We start from the raw sequence: 15874 nt of genomic DNA, 5'->3' as shown, positions 1-15874 counted from the left end.
GCTGAGGATCGAATCCAGAATCTCTGGTTCAAGGTTCAGAATTCGAGCTTGTAAAGTAATCTGTACTTGGCTTTGTTTATTGTTGATATTACTATGTTTGTGGGCCTAATGTGCTAATTGACGCTCATTTACCACTTTGATATTGTTTGAAATGTATTAAACTGTCTTCTTATGCCTCTCTTCTGAGTCTTCTAAGAATATGGTGCACACGTACGCGTGGCCCACTTTTCTGTTAGAAGTCATACCAAATAGAACGAGGCTAGATTAGTAACTAGGCAGGGTAGACTTTCGTGCTTCCGGTACGTTGCCCTACCTCGGCTCGAGCTGTCCGCTTGGGTAAGCCATGTCTAGAACACACCCCAGGTTTAAACCCAGAATACATAGCCTTATGCTGGATCCCTAGTAAGAACGTTTGTTTACATCATGTGCATTTGACTTTGGGGACTCAACACAGGGGTTGGGTCCGTCTAGTAAAGGTGTACCCGAAATAAAAGACCATTCCGATGCATCTTACGTGCTATTTGAACATTTATTTATTTTGGCTTGCATGTTGATCGGCTAGGAAAAGAAAATCAAAAGAAAAAACTAAGAGTGAGGTAGGAGAGAAATTTAGCCCAGTTCTGAAAACCCCGATATTTGAAAATGTCCCGAAGCTCTGCCGAAATTATTTAAAAAAAAAGAAAAAAAGAAAAATGATGGAAATTGAAAAACAAAAATAGTCATTTCAAAATGAGTCAATATCATGCTTTCCCGATTATGTCAAAACTGACCGAACTATATAGATCTGATTCTCACCTGATGTGAGATACTTAGGCAACCTACATAGGGTTCAACCTTATTTTACAAAACAACCAAAAATAAAATAAATATGTTTGGTGCTTTGGTCAACAAGAATAAGTCGACCCAGCTTCGGTTGTGTCTTGATCCGTTTTTGCCAGAATTGCCTTAGAACATCTTCAATTGTCGAAGGGCTTTTCTCGCAAAGAACGGACGTGTAAGTCAATGGGTCATCACTTTTCCCATAAAGTGCCCTTCCTCGGCCTCAAACTTTATTTGAAAGTTTGAAGGGGCCATTGTTGCAAAAACAACCACTTGTTGCTAATATTGCATAAGTAGCCACTCTCTTTTGATTTTTCTTTAGAAAATTGAAAACTTGTTTTGCAAAAAGAGTCCACTGAAGTCAGCCCTAACCCTAACCATTCACAGGTACAAGATGAACACTGTCCAAAATATGTCATTAACGGTCCTAGAGCAGACTCCACTTCATCTTCAAATGTGGTGGTATGACTTAGACAAAGATGGTCAGGATTGGGTAACAGAGCATTTGGGTGCTCTCATAAATATTATGAATGTTAAACAACAGGATGATATAATTAAGGCCTTAGTAACTTTCTGGGATCCCACCCACAACTTCTTCCGCTTCTCAGATTTTGAGCTTACTCCCACCTTGGAAGAAATAACCGGATATGCTGGTTTTGCCCGGACTTGAGAAATTAGCAACTTATATTCCCAAGGCCTCCCTCGTGCATAGATTCTTTGATCTCTTGACATCAATAAGCAAATGAAGAAGACCAATATAAACAAAGGATGTTGTTCCTTTTACTTCCTGTACTCTAGGTTTGGGCACTCAACCAGGTTCGAAATGCATGAAAAGGGATTATACAACATCGTCGCTTTGCTTTCATAGTGGCATTTCTGGGAATTATGGTCTTACCAAATGTAGAAAGGACAATAGATATCTGTATGGCTAGAATTGTGCAAGTCCTCACTACCAAAGGAGATCACACGCTTGTTACACGTATATTGGCGGACATCTAGAATTGACATTGTGTAAGTACGGGGCTCAGTTTTTTGAAGGTTGTTATATTCTTTTGCAAATGTGGTTGATTGAGCATCTCCGTCGTCACCCCCAAATTCATAAGTTATGGCCTTAATAAAAACAACTTCATCGGGAGTTATGAGGAGAGGGTGAGAGATTACATTCTCCAGAAGGGTTTAAAGCCTGGGTCTTCCATCTAAGAACTCTAATGGCAAGCCAGATTGAATGGACTTTGGGATGGCTCCCGGTAAGGGAAGACATACACATGACGGCTACAAAAAACTATTTGTTGTTGATGGGTTTGAGAAGTGTCCAACCGTACACACCGCAGAGAGTTTTAAGATAGTTGGGAAGATATCAAGTGGTGCCCGAGGATGAAGATTTAAGTACCCAAGTCATTGAGCTACACCTAGAAGCTCCACTCCCCAAGGCTTTAGTCTAACAAGATTGGAATAGTTGCCGATATTTGAAAGATGACACCCAGGTACCAGATTCTGTGAGAGGTGTAGTAGACCCAGATTATGCCATATGGTTTGAGAGAAGGTCTTGTGCTAATGATGAGCCAAAGCCCGAACCCGAAAGGCCCGCAAGAGACCTCATATTCAGGCTTTTGATGATAAAATCCAAGAACGGTTGGCGTGGGGAGAAAAGGAGAAGAAGTATCAAGCCACTATTCATGCCTTAGAAGACAAGTTGAGAAACTTCACATTTGATAATGACTAACAGGCGTAAGAAGCTGAAGGTGAAAGGAGAAGGTTGACCCAGGAGAACGAGGCGCTCCGAGCCCATCTCTAGAATATGAGGATAGTTGCTGAAACGCCCGTGAGGTGCGAGAAGGATGAAAAAACTCATAAGCAGTTTAAGGTTAAAGGTGCATGATAATGGGTTTGACCTGGCAAAGGCCGAGGATGAATTGGCAAAAGCTCGGGTAAAATTGGCAAAAAATGCAGAAGAACGGACAAGATTTGCTCAGTAGTTAAGGCAAAAGTATGACAGAGGAGTCATAATCTTAAAGAAAAAGCTGACTACTCTTGAAAATAAAATGGTCTAGCAAGCAAAGGATTTCAAAACGGAAAGAGAGCATTGCAATACATTGATTTCTCGATTGGAAGAAGACAACAACAATTGCAAGATCAAAACTACATGGCCATGCAGGTGTCGGGGGCCCGGTCTCAGCAAATTTGATGCATGTTTTAAGAAAAGGGTGTCATTATAATGAGAATTAAGGAAATTGCTGATTATGTTGCAATGAAGTTCCATGAATGCGAAGATATGACTAGGTCCATGTTCTTTGCTATTGTGATGACCTTTGTCCGTCAGGTGATGGCTGATTTAGAGTAGCTTAAAGAAGAGATTGCACGTAGTCCTGTGTCGAGACCGACTGATGTCCCGCGGTCCCCCGGAGTAGCATTGGAGGCTCTTATGTATTCCTGCTTTTCTTTTGACTTTGAGTCTATATTTCACCTTTTCGAGTTTGTGTATCTTTTCCAAGTTTGTTTGTTCTTCTGTTTTGAGTATATATGTTCCTTTACATCGTCAGTATTTCCAAGTCTTTGTAATAAAAAAAACCAAAAAAGACTTTTTATTAAATATTGAAAAACCCAAATTTTCTTTTCTTTATTTCTGCATTTATTCCTTAAACCACGTAATGGTCTGATTCATGCGGCGTCATGATACGTAGGCAATCCCTATCAGATTCGATCATAATCATAGACAATCTGAGTGAAAAACAAACTGAAAAAGAGTAAAAAAAAGGGAGAGAAAGAAAAGGAAAAATTAAGTGAAAAAGAAAGAAAAGAGTGAAGAAATTAAAGAGCGAAAAATAGAAAAAGAGGAAGAAAAAGAATTAGGATTTGAAATTTGAGAAAAGAGATAGTAAAAGCCGGGATGAAACACATAGCCGTTGCAAAAACATTTAGAAACGTTTAACTGTTCAGGTGCATTGCATCCCCAATATGCAATTCCCTATCTGTTAAATGTCTCAAACTAACCAATTTATTGTGTGTGCAAATAAGACAGTTCCTGTTTCAGGTGGATGGTTTTGTGATAATCTGGCTTCCTATCCTTACTTCACAAGATCCAAAGGCAGTATTCCTATGGCTTCCGAAAGTCATCTACCAATTATTGAGCCTGAGGATAGTCTAGTATCGACTAATTCACAGTTAGAGTCCACAACCACTGAAGAAAACAGAAGGTTGTGTTGCCGTATGTTAGAAATATGGGACGCTTGGTCTAATGGCAAAGAACCGCCCAGTACAATCCTCGGATTTCCTGAACTGCTTTCCAGGACAAGCGGAACCTCCGACGTCCCCATTCCCGTAACCAACCCATTCATCCCATTTGGATACCCCACTATATCAGCTAATTTCACCGGTATGCCTTCTGAGATTCTCCCCCAGGCACCGTTTTCGGGGATACCTTATACATTATTCACCGCACCACCAGCCTCTACTACGAAACAACCAACAGTGCCTAAACCATGCTTCGAGCTGTCAGCTTTCACTTTTCAAGTCCTGCAATTTCAGCTAGAAATCGCTCATGTTACCCCAAACTCTTACCCTCAGCACCCGCAATATGAATCTCCCATGGAACAGGAAAGAACTGTGAGAAACCCCGAGCAAGAAGAGATGACTCAGAAGATAAAAAGCCTCGAACAAAGTCTTAAGACTGTGTGGCCAAAAGAGTGTTCCGTACTCTGATCTGTGCATGTTTCCTCATGTTCATTTGCCCGCTGGCTTTAAAATGCCAAAATTCAAAAAATACGATGGTCACAGAGACCCAATCGCTCATTTGAAAAGATATTGCAATCATCTGAGAGGGGCGGGTGGAAAAAAAGAACTTTTGATGGCCTATTTCAAGGAGATCTTGATGGGAATTGCATCAAAATGGTACATGGACCAGGACATCTCCCAATGGCATATATGGGATGACTCAGCCCGAGATTTCATCAGGCAATTACAATACAATGTTGATATAGCTCCACATAGGAATTCTCTAACCAATTTCAAGAAGAAAACTGTGGAAAGTTTCCGTGAATACGCTATCATGTGGCATGAGCAAGCAGCCAGAGTTAAACCGCCTATAGATGAGACATAAATAGTCAATGTTTTCTTGCAGGCCCAAGAGGCCGATTACTTTCAGAACATGACGTCTGCCATAGGCAAACCTTTTGTAGAGGCTATAAAAATCGGAGAAATGGTAGAAGATGGCCGGAAAACTAGTTGAATCATAAGTCAATCTGCTTTGAGAGCCACCTCCCAAGCCATCCAGAACGGCTCGGGAGGTTTAGCAAATCGAAAGAAAAGGGAAGAAGTATCCATGATGGCTTCAGGTTCGAGAGGCCGCCATCGATCACGTGATCAATCTTACCTGCCTCCCTGAACCCCACAACACTACTACCCCCATCAAAATGTAGCGTATGCTGTGATACCGCCTCCCTATGTGGTGATGAATGCCCAACCCTATACACACCCACAACAGCACTACAACCAAAACCGAGCTCCACCTCCTAGAAATAACCATCCTTACCAAGCTCCATATAACCCTCGTCCACTACAAAACAATTACCAACATAATACACGCTCCAGTGAGCCTCCCAGGAGAAACGACTTCACTATTAATTGTGAGTCCTACTCTATCTTGTTTCCAAAATTAATCCAGATGGGTCTATTGTAACCTGTGCCTCCAAATCGGCAAAATCCAGAATTTGCATCATACCGGCCCAGTACCAGGTATGCCTGTCATTCGGGGGCAGAGGGTCATGATATGGAGGATTGTTGGACTCTTAAGAGGGAAGTTGAGAATTTGATAGAACAAAAAACGAGTGGTGCTGAGGGACACGGAAGTCCCCAAGGTGACTAACAATCCATTACCGGCTCCCAAAAATGGGCCGGTCATTGGAATGATTTGTGATGATAAAGAGTTTGATCCAACTTTAAAATCTATCATTGCCATTACCGATCAGAGGCAAGACCTAAAGCAGCGGCAAAACAAGCCAGAAATGAGAAGAAAATCACTCTAATTCCTAAAGTCGTAGATAAAGCTGTAGAAACAAAAATTGGGGCAGCACCTGCTAAGGACGCAATTCTCTATGTTCCTAGGGCCCCAAGGAAAGAACAGCTCATGTTGAACACTCCTAAAAGATTTGAGCAAAGGAAAATCACGCTAAATGTGCCAAAAGGGACTTATGTGGTGCGGGGGCCGATAATTCCACCAAGGCTGACTGAGTTTGTGGTTATCAGTCACGCACCATAAAGCCCTATGAGAGTCCCCACAGCAGTCCCCTGTAATTATAACAAAATAGTAGTTACTTACAAGGGGAAAGAGATTATGGGAGAGGTGAACGAAATGAACCAATCTGGGAAGTACCACAACCCAGAGGAATTGAAGAAATCAAAACTGAACAAGGAGAAACAGTTTCCATCCAAGAAGCCTGTGAGCGCTGAAGAAGCAGAAGAGTTCTTCCGAAAAATGAAAACTTCGAAATATGTCATAGTTGACCAACTCCAGAAGACTCCTTCCCAGGTCTCACTTCTATATATGCTGTTGATCTCGAATGAACATCAAAAGGTACTCTTGAAAACATTGAACGGGTCATATGTCCCAGTTGAAACTTCAGTTGAACAATTGGAGAGAATGGCTAAATGATTCTTCGAAGTCAACATGATTTCTTTCAGCCTCGATGAATTTCCCCTAGAGGGAACTGCCCATAACAAATCCCTTCACTTGACTGTCAAATATGAAGGTTATTATGTGAAGAGCGTCATGTTAGATGGTGGGTCCGGGGTCAACATTTTCCCTCTCTCAACACTTCAGAGGATGGAAATTGGAACAGAAAGAATTTGACCAAACAATATCTGTGTGTGCACTCTTTATGGTGTTAAGCACGACACAATAGGGGAAATTGTTTTGATTTTGACCATTGGCCCTATGGATTTTGATGTGACTTTCCAGGTTCTAGACATGGATACTTCATATAATTTTCTCCTAGGAAGACCATGGAGTCACGCCGTAGGAGCTGTGCCCTCCCCTCTCCATCAAATGGTCAAATTTGAGTATGAAAACCAAGAAATTGTTGTCCATGGGGAGGATGAATAGTTCATTTACAGGGACCCTTCAGTCTCGTGTCTCGAAGCTAGAGAAAGAAGTGAGCACATTGTCTACCAAGCTTTCAAAATTGTGGTCGGCGACCAATGCAAAGAAGGGGCCCTGTTCCCTCAACCTTGTTTATCTAATGCATCGGTCATTGTTGCCAATGAAATGATAAAACATGGGTACAAGCTCGGAAAGAGGCTCGGGGTATCTCAACAAGGCATCACAGAGCCCATCACTTCGACCGCCAATGAGAAATTCTTCGGCGTAGGTTTCCAAGCTACAAATGCCGATATAAGATGGGCTGATGAGTGCAAGAAAAATGGATGGGACCTACCCCAGCCCGTTCTACATCTTGCCAAGTCATTTAGTAAACCCAAGTATATAGAAGAAGAAGAAGAAGAAGAAGAAGAAGAAGAAGAAGAAGAAGAAGGAGAAGGAGAAGGAGAAGGAGAAGGAGAAGGAGAAGGAGAAGGAGAAGGAGAAGGAGAAGGAGAAGGAGAAGAAGAAGAAGAAGAAGAAGAAGGAGAAGGAGAAGGAGAAGAAAAAGAAGAAGAAGAAGGAGAAGAAGAAGAAGAAGAAGAAGAAGAAGAAGAAGAAAAAGAAGAAAAGGCCTTCATGGCCGAAGAGATTGAGGATATTTGTGAAGCCATGAAACAAATATTGTATGAGTCCCATATGGTCCATCAGGGGGAAGGCACGAGCACTGTTGAGGTGTTATACATGGGACCAAATGCCAAGTTTCAGAATTGGATGCTACCCTATTCCCTATCAGGCGGGAATCCCGGTAGTCCAGTCTTGCCATCTTTTCTACATTAAGAGTTATTTTAAGGTGTAACTCGAATTCTTTTTAGTTTATTGTCTTTTGATTTCAATGTAAACCCTCTTATCTTCAATTCAATGAAATAAAATCAATATTTTATCGTCAATGGTTGTCTCCTTTTTCTTATTCTAATTTTGTTATTTTTCTTATCTTCTTCTTTTCAGTTCTAATAATGCGAACTTAAATAACATGACATGCTTGCTGACTTCATGCCCAGATCCTTAAATGCTGTCTAATTGTGAAATAATGAATCAAGAACCGAAATATGACGAAGATGAGGCTTTTAGGGAAATAAATCGAGAAATAGAATAATTTGAGAATAAGCCTAAGCCAAACTTAAATAAAATCGAGCCAGTTAATTTGGGCAATCCAAAAGAGGTCCGGGAAACCATGATAATCATTCATGCCGATGAAAGAACTAGAGATGCATTGATCCAACTTTTGTTTGAATTCAAAGATGTGTTTGCATGGTCCTATGATGATATGCCAGGGCTGAGTGTTGATTTGGTGGTACTATAATTGCCAACTTATCCCGGTTACCCACCCGTCCAACAAAAGCAAAGAAAGTTTAAAACAGACATCAGTGATAAGATCAAAGAATAAATCATAAACAATTGGAAACTGGTGTGATCCGAGTGGTCCGATACACCACGTGGTTGGCTAATGTGGTCCTAGTGCTGAAGAAAGACGGGAAAACCCGAGTGTGTGTTGATTATCGGGATTTGAATAAAGCAAGCCCCAAGGACAACTTTCCATTGCCAAACATCCACATTCTTGTTAACAACTGTGCCAAACTTGAGATATAGTCTTTCGTGGATTGTTATGCTGGATATCACCAAGTTTTGATGGATGAGGAAGACGCAAAAAAGACGGCTTTCACCACACCTTGGGGCACTTACTATTATATGGTCATGCCATTTGGTTTGAAAAATGTCGGGGCAACCTACATGAGAGGCATGACTGCCATCTTCCATGACATGATGCATCAGGAAATTGAGGTGTATGTGGATGATGTAATCATTAAATCCAGAACGCAAGAAGGCCATGCGCGAGATCTAAGAAAGTTCTTTGAGCGTCTGCGCAAGTATAATTTGAAATTGAATCTAGCTAAATGTGTATTCGGAGTTCCATCTAGGAAACTTCTGGGGTTTATAGTTAGGCGGATAGGTATCGAGTTAGATCCAACAAAGATAAAGTCTATTCGGGATTTATGTCACGATCCAAAAATCTCTCCGAAGGAGCCGTGATGGCACCTAGTCTCTAAACTAGCTAAGCCTAACATAAACTGAAATAACATTGATATTTACTAACTTTAAATTAAATTACTCTGAACAAATTGCAATTCCCAAAACCGGTGGTACAAGTCACAAGCCTTTCTAAGAGTAGCTATACAAAATAAATACATCACTGCTTCGAAACAAAAGGAACAAATGGAAATAAGTACAAATGAAGGTGACTCCGAGGCGTGCGAACGCTGTAGCAGGTTTACCTTGAGTCTCCACCGCAACATCCCGCACAGCTACTACCGATCAAATACCTGGATCTGTATACAAAAATGTACAGAAGTGTAGTATGAGGACACCACGACGGTGCCCAGTAAGTATCAAGACTAACCTTGGTGGGGCAGTGACGAGTAACAGTCCAGACACCTACTGGTAAAATAAATTGAAAATGATTTGATAATAAACTATCAACCTAGAAATGACATAGTAATATCAACAGTAGGGAAAGAACAAACTACAAATGGTAGAAACAATAAAGAGAAACATGGGTGGAAACGAAGATAACCAAATAATTTAACACCAACATAGCTGGGACATAGACAAGTAAAAATGTACTCAAACAAGGAAGGCGATGTCAGCTCAATAAATCATATCGTTTCTGATGCACAATTTCCAGCCATCTCAAACTCGATGTCTCATATCATAACCTCAATTACCAAACATTTGGCACACCCGGCACCTTGTGCCCACATATTTGTATCTCACTTTATACAACAACGTTCTCATGTTACTCAGTTCAAAGGGTCCATAACCAATGCAATTAAGATGTTCAAGGAGTCTAATTTACATAACATAAGTGGAGTACAACTTCTAAACCAATTATGAACTCAACAAGAAAAGATGAAGTTATTTTTAGAAATTATTTAAATAAATAAAGTACCATTTTCAATTAAAGTACAACATCGAATGAAATATTACCTTTAACAAGGATTTTAATAAATTAACTTAGTAGAAATGCCATTTTTAAGTAAAATATAACCTCAGACAGTTTAAGAAAATTTAATTGAGTAACTAAATGAATTGAAGATGAAATAATTATTGAAATTTGAAGTATTAAAAAATATGTATATAAATACGGCGAAGTATTGAAAACACGATGGGGTTCCTTCACAAAGGATCACAGCGGTAAAAGAATCTGAACAGTTAAAATACTTGAATTGGTAACAATAAATAAACATAGCAAACAGAAAGTGCACGACATCACCCTTCGTACTTTTACTCTCGTTCTCACCATAAGAATCAATATTCACTTTCATTCTTTCTTGTTGCAGGCGTGCAACCCGATCCCATTACAAATGTCACCATGGAGGTGTGCCACCCGATTCCATTTCGTATATCTTGTTGTAGGTGTGCAACCTGATCCCATTTCATATATCTTGTTGCAGGCGTGCAACCCTCTCCCATTTCATATATCTTGTTGCAGGCGTGCAATCCGCTCCCATTTCATATATCTTGTTGCAGGCATGCAACCCGCTCCCATTTACAAATCATCATCAATCATAAAAGAATCCCGGCAAGGGAACAAGAGTATAACAATGATGTCCCGGCAAGGGAGGCAATATCATAAATAATAACATCCCCGCAAGGGAACAATAGTATAACAACATATCCCGGTAAGGGAAACAATATCATAAGCAATAACATCCCGGCAAGGGAATCAACAAGTACATAATAAGGGTCACAAAAAACCAAGAAGCATGATAACCTCAACAAAACAACAAGACATAATAAGCATATGATAACTACGCCGGTAACCACAATAATTGGATATGTAACATAGTTGCACGAAGTCATAGAGGAACTCACAATCAAGAAGTATCAAAACAATAAGGAAGACAATCACTTCAATTAAGGCAATTAAGGGTCAATATAACACGTAAGAATTAGAGGAAAGTTAACAACGTCATATGGAGAATATAGAGGCAATTTAAGCAATTAGGAAACCCAATCATAATGGGATACTTTCCATATAAGAACCTAAGAACCCTAGAGACAAATTTCCCACAAATAAGTCCGAGCACACACTTGTCACCTTGCATGCATGGACTACAATTAGCATAGAAGACTCAATTCCTAAGGGGAAGTCCCCCACACAAGGTTAGGCAAGATACTTACTTCAATCCGGCCAATTTAATACTCAATTTAGCTTTTTCTTTACCAATTTATCAATGCTCGGCTCAATCTAGCCAAAAACGACTTGAATACATCTAACAAAGCAAGAGAAAATAATTCCAATTAACAAAACTATGATTCTTATACAGTTTGCAAAAAGTCAACAAAAGTTAACTCCCTGGGCCCGCACCTCAGAACCCGACAAAATTTACAAAAATGGAATACCCATTCCGATACGAGTTCACCCATATAAAAATTATCCAATTCGGATACCATTTGGTCCTTCAAAGCATCATTTTAAATTTTTGAAAGATTTTACAATTTTTCCCAAATTCCATCTCAAATCACGAATCAAATGATGAATTCAATGATAGATTCATGTATTCTAGCCAAATCCGAGTTAGATCATTTACCCCGATGAATTTCTTGAAAAAACTTCAAAAAATCGCCAAGATCCGAGCTCTCTAGGTCAAAATATGAAACAAAATCCTAAACCTCGTATTTATAGTGAACCTCCCAGATTTCCATCACTGCTGACCCCAAAAAAACCAGCGTTGACCACAGTAAATCCACCGCTACCGCGAAGAATGTTGACTGCAGTGACATGCTTTAATATTTTGGCCATACCTTTCTCTACATATGTCCAAATTGTGATTTCTATACCGTTCTGGAAACTAGACATGAGCTACAACTTTCGTTTTTAAATCATCTCAAAATTCCTTGTAGATCAAAAGATATAAGCTTCCGAAGTCGGACTAGCGATCCTGCAGAACATCTTGATGCGCAGCCGCACACAAAATTATGCAGTCCGCACTGAGGTCCGCAAAATTTTAGTGCACTCCGCAATTTCCTCTGCGGTACACATGTATTTGGTGCGGTCCGCACTCCCAAATGTGCCAGAACCATATCAGAGTACCGAAATGCCCGGACTCGCTCAAAATTCACCACGAAACAAACCCGAGGCCCCCGGAACCTCAACCAAATGTACCAACACATCCCATAATATCATACGAACTTAGCCCCACTTTAAAATAACTTCAAACATCGCTCAGACCACGAATCAGATGCCCAAACGCATGAAAATTACTATGAATTTCAAGAACCTCTAGAATTGCAACTAAGCGTCCGAACCATATCAAATCAACTCCAAACGACACCAAATTTTGCAGGCAAGTCCCAAATGACATAACAGAGCTGTTCCAACTTTTGGAATTGTATTCCGACCTTGATAACATAAAAGTCAACTATGGGTCAAACTTCTCCATTTTCCAAACTTCAACTTTTCCAACTTTCACCAAAATGCCTCAAATTACCCTACGGGCCTCCAAACCCAAATCCGAACACACGCCCAAGTCCAAAATTACCATACGAAGCTACTGATATCATCCAAAACTCATTCCGGAGCCATTTACTGAAAAGTCAAATTTGGTCAAATTCTCTCCGCTTAAGCTTCCAGGACTATATTCCTTCTTTCCAATTCAACTCCGATTCATCTGAAAACTGAATCCAACCCTACACACAAGTCGATATACATAATGTGAAGCTTCTCTTGAACTCAAACTGATGAACCGGATGCAATTGTTCAAAACGACCTGTCAGGTCGTTACAATTTACCACCTCCAAGAACCAAGAAAGAGGTCATGAGTCTGTTAGGAAGATTGAATTGCATAAGCAGATTCATCGCTCAACTCACTACCACTTGTGAGACCATATTCAAACTGTTAAAGAAAGACATGGCGGTCAAATGAACAGATGAGTGTTAAGAGGCTTTTGATAAAATCAAAGAATATCTGTCAAATCCGCCAGTTTTGGTTCCACCCGAGCCAGGGAGACCTTTATTCTTGTATTTGATATTCTTGGAAAATTCCTTCGGCTATGTCCTGGGGCAACATGATGTGACCAGGAAGAGAGAGGAAGCCATATACTATCTGAGCAAGAGGTTCACTAGTTATGAAGCCAAGTACACTTTGTTGGAAAGAACTTGATGCGCCCTAACTTGGGTTGCCCAGAAGCTTAGACATTATATTTTGGACTACACCACATATCTCATAACCATAATGGATCCTCTGAAGTACATATTCCAAAAACCAATGCCCACGGAAAGGTTAGCAAAATGACAAATCCTGCTCACTGAGTTTGACATTGTCTATGTCACCCGCACGACGATGAAAGCTCAAGCCTTGGCAGATCATCTAGCTGAGAACCCGATTGATGATTAATACCAACCCCTACGTACATACTTTCCATACGAGGAAGTAAATTTAGTTGAAGTAATTCCAGAAGACACCAATGCTTGGAAAATGTTCTTTGATGGAGCTGTAAATGCAAACGGTGTCGGGATTGGGGCAATTTTTATTTCACCTACTGGTCAGCACTATCCAGCCACAAGCCGGCTTTGGTTCTTCTGTACGAAAAATACTACCGAGTATGAAGCCTGCATCATGGGAATGAACATGAAAGTTGATCTGGATGTTGATGAGTTGTTAATCATGGGAGATTCTGACTTGATTATCCGGTAAGCTCAGGGCGAGTGGGAAACTCAAGATATCAAACACATCCCATACAGGAAACATGTGGAAGATCTTAGCAAATGATTCACGTCCATCGAATTCAAGTAGATTCATCGATTCCACAATGATCTAGTTTATGCACTAGGTATTTTGGCCTCAATGCTACCGTATTCGGGCGATGTCCATATCAACCCGCTGGAAATCCAAATTCAAGAAAGGTATGGTTATTTTAATGCAATTAAAATACAACCAGATGTTCAGCCATGGTATCATGATATCAAAAGATTTTTGAAAATAAAGGAATATCCCGAGCAGGCTAGTGGAGACCAAAAAAGAACAATTAGAAGGCTTGCCAGCAGTTTCTTCTTGAGCAGAGAAGTGTTGTACAAATGAACTCCAAATCTGAATCTTTTGAGGTGTATAGATGCCCTAGAAGCTGAAATGATCATGAACGAAGTGCATTCGGGAGTATGTGGGCCCCACATGAATGGATATGTACTTGCAAAGAAAATCCTGTGGGCATGGTATTACTGGATGACCATGGAAAAGGATTTCTACAGTTTTGTCCAGAAATGCCATAAGTGTCAGATACATTGTGACTTGATTCATGCACCGTCTTCAGAGTTGCATCTTATGTCAACACCTTGGCCATTCGTTGCCGGGGGTATGGATGTCATTGGGCCAATCAAGTCGAAAGATTCAAATGGGCACAGATTCATCCTGGTTGCCATTGATTATTTCACAAAGTGGATTGACGCAGTCACTTTCAAAGCCGTCACCAAGAAAGTAGTGGTGGACTTCGTGGATTCCAACATTATTTGTTGTTTTGGTATTCCGAAAACTGTCATTACAGACAATGCTGCAAATCTGAACAACTATTTGATGAGGGAGATATGCGAATAATTTAAGATTAAGTATCGAAATTCTACCCATTATCGGCCCAAAGCTAATGGCACTGTTGAAGCTGCAAACAAGAATATCACGAAGATCCTTAGGAAAATGATTCAAAGTTCGAGATAGTGGAATGAAAAGCTGCCTTTTGCATTATTGGGATATTGCACAACCGTGAACACATCAGTTAGGGCCACGCCTTACTTATTGGTTTATGGCATTGAAGCCGTAATACCTGCAGATGTTGAAATCCCCTCTCTTCAAATCATTGTTGAAGCCGAGATTGAGGATGATGAATGGGTCAAAACCAGGTTGGAATAATTAACCATGATTGATGAAAAGTGGATGGCTGCAGTTTTCCACGGGCAGTTGTACCAACAAAGAATGGCTCGTGACTACAACAAGAAAGTGCGTCCCAAGAAATTTGAAGTGGGGCAACTCATTCTGAGATGTATTCTCCCGCATCATGAAGAAGAAAAAGGAAAATTTGCTCCAAATAGGAAGGGTCCTTATATTATACGAAGAGTGTTGCCGAGGGGAGCACTGTTTTTAGGGGATATTGAAGGAAATGACCCCGAAATAACTGTCAATGCAGATGCGATCAAGAGGTATTATGTTTGACCCTTTTCTCAACTTTAATACTCTCTGATTGGGATGACGAAGGCTTTCATTCTTGCTACCCAAACACTACCAAATCTTGCAAACCCTTTGAGCTGAGTCCCATTCTTTGATTACCCTTATTGGAACCTGGAAGTTATCATGGAAAAAAATGAAAAATAAATGAAAATGCAATAAAAGAAAAACAAAAAAAAGTTTCTTGAACTATGTTCGACTTGATTCCGAAAGGATACGTAGGCAGCCTCTCTCTGGGGTTCAGTCACACCAAAATAAAAATCCAAATTCCCCTAAAGTTGAAACTGGGGCAGAAGTTATAATGGTTTGGCGATGGTTTCGCCCAAAAAGTTCCAATGTTGTAACTCAACCCAAATCCTTTTTACCCGAAATCCTTTTCAAGTCATTCTGATCAATCAACGAGAATGTTCAAAATGGGAGGATATAGTTACTTGGACCTGATGCATCCAAAGAAATAAAGTGAGAGTCTTGTTGGTGAAAACCCTCACGGGTACCGTAAGGCGATGGTAAGCAGAGACATTGAAAATGAGAGAGTCTTGTTAGTGAAAACTCGCAAAGAGCACTATAAGGCGATGATGAGAAAAGAAATAAGAGAGGTCAATTGGTGAAAACCTGCAAAGGGTACCACTGATCGAAAAGAGGATCCTCACAGTCACTGGCATCGACACAGTCCTGGGCAAGGTTTCTCAGTCTTGAGGCAAGAGTTGTGATG

The sequence above is a fragment of the Nicotiana sylvestris genome, chromosome 2 (assembly GCF_000393655.2).
Source record: "Nicotiana sylvestris chromosome 2, ASM39365v2, whole genome shotgun sequence".
Classification (NCBI taxonomy): Eukaryota; Viridiplantae; Streptophyta; class Magnoliopsida; order Solanales; family Solanaceae; genus Nicotiana; species Nicotiana sylvestris.
Note: the sequence above shows the minus strand (reverse complement) of the source record.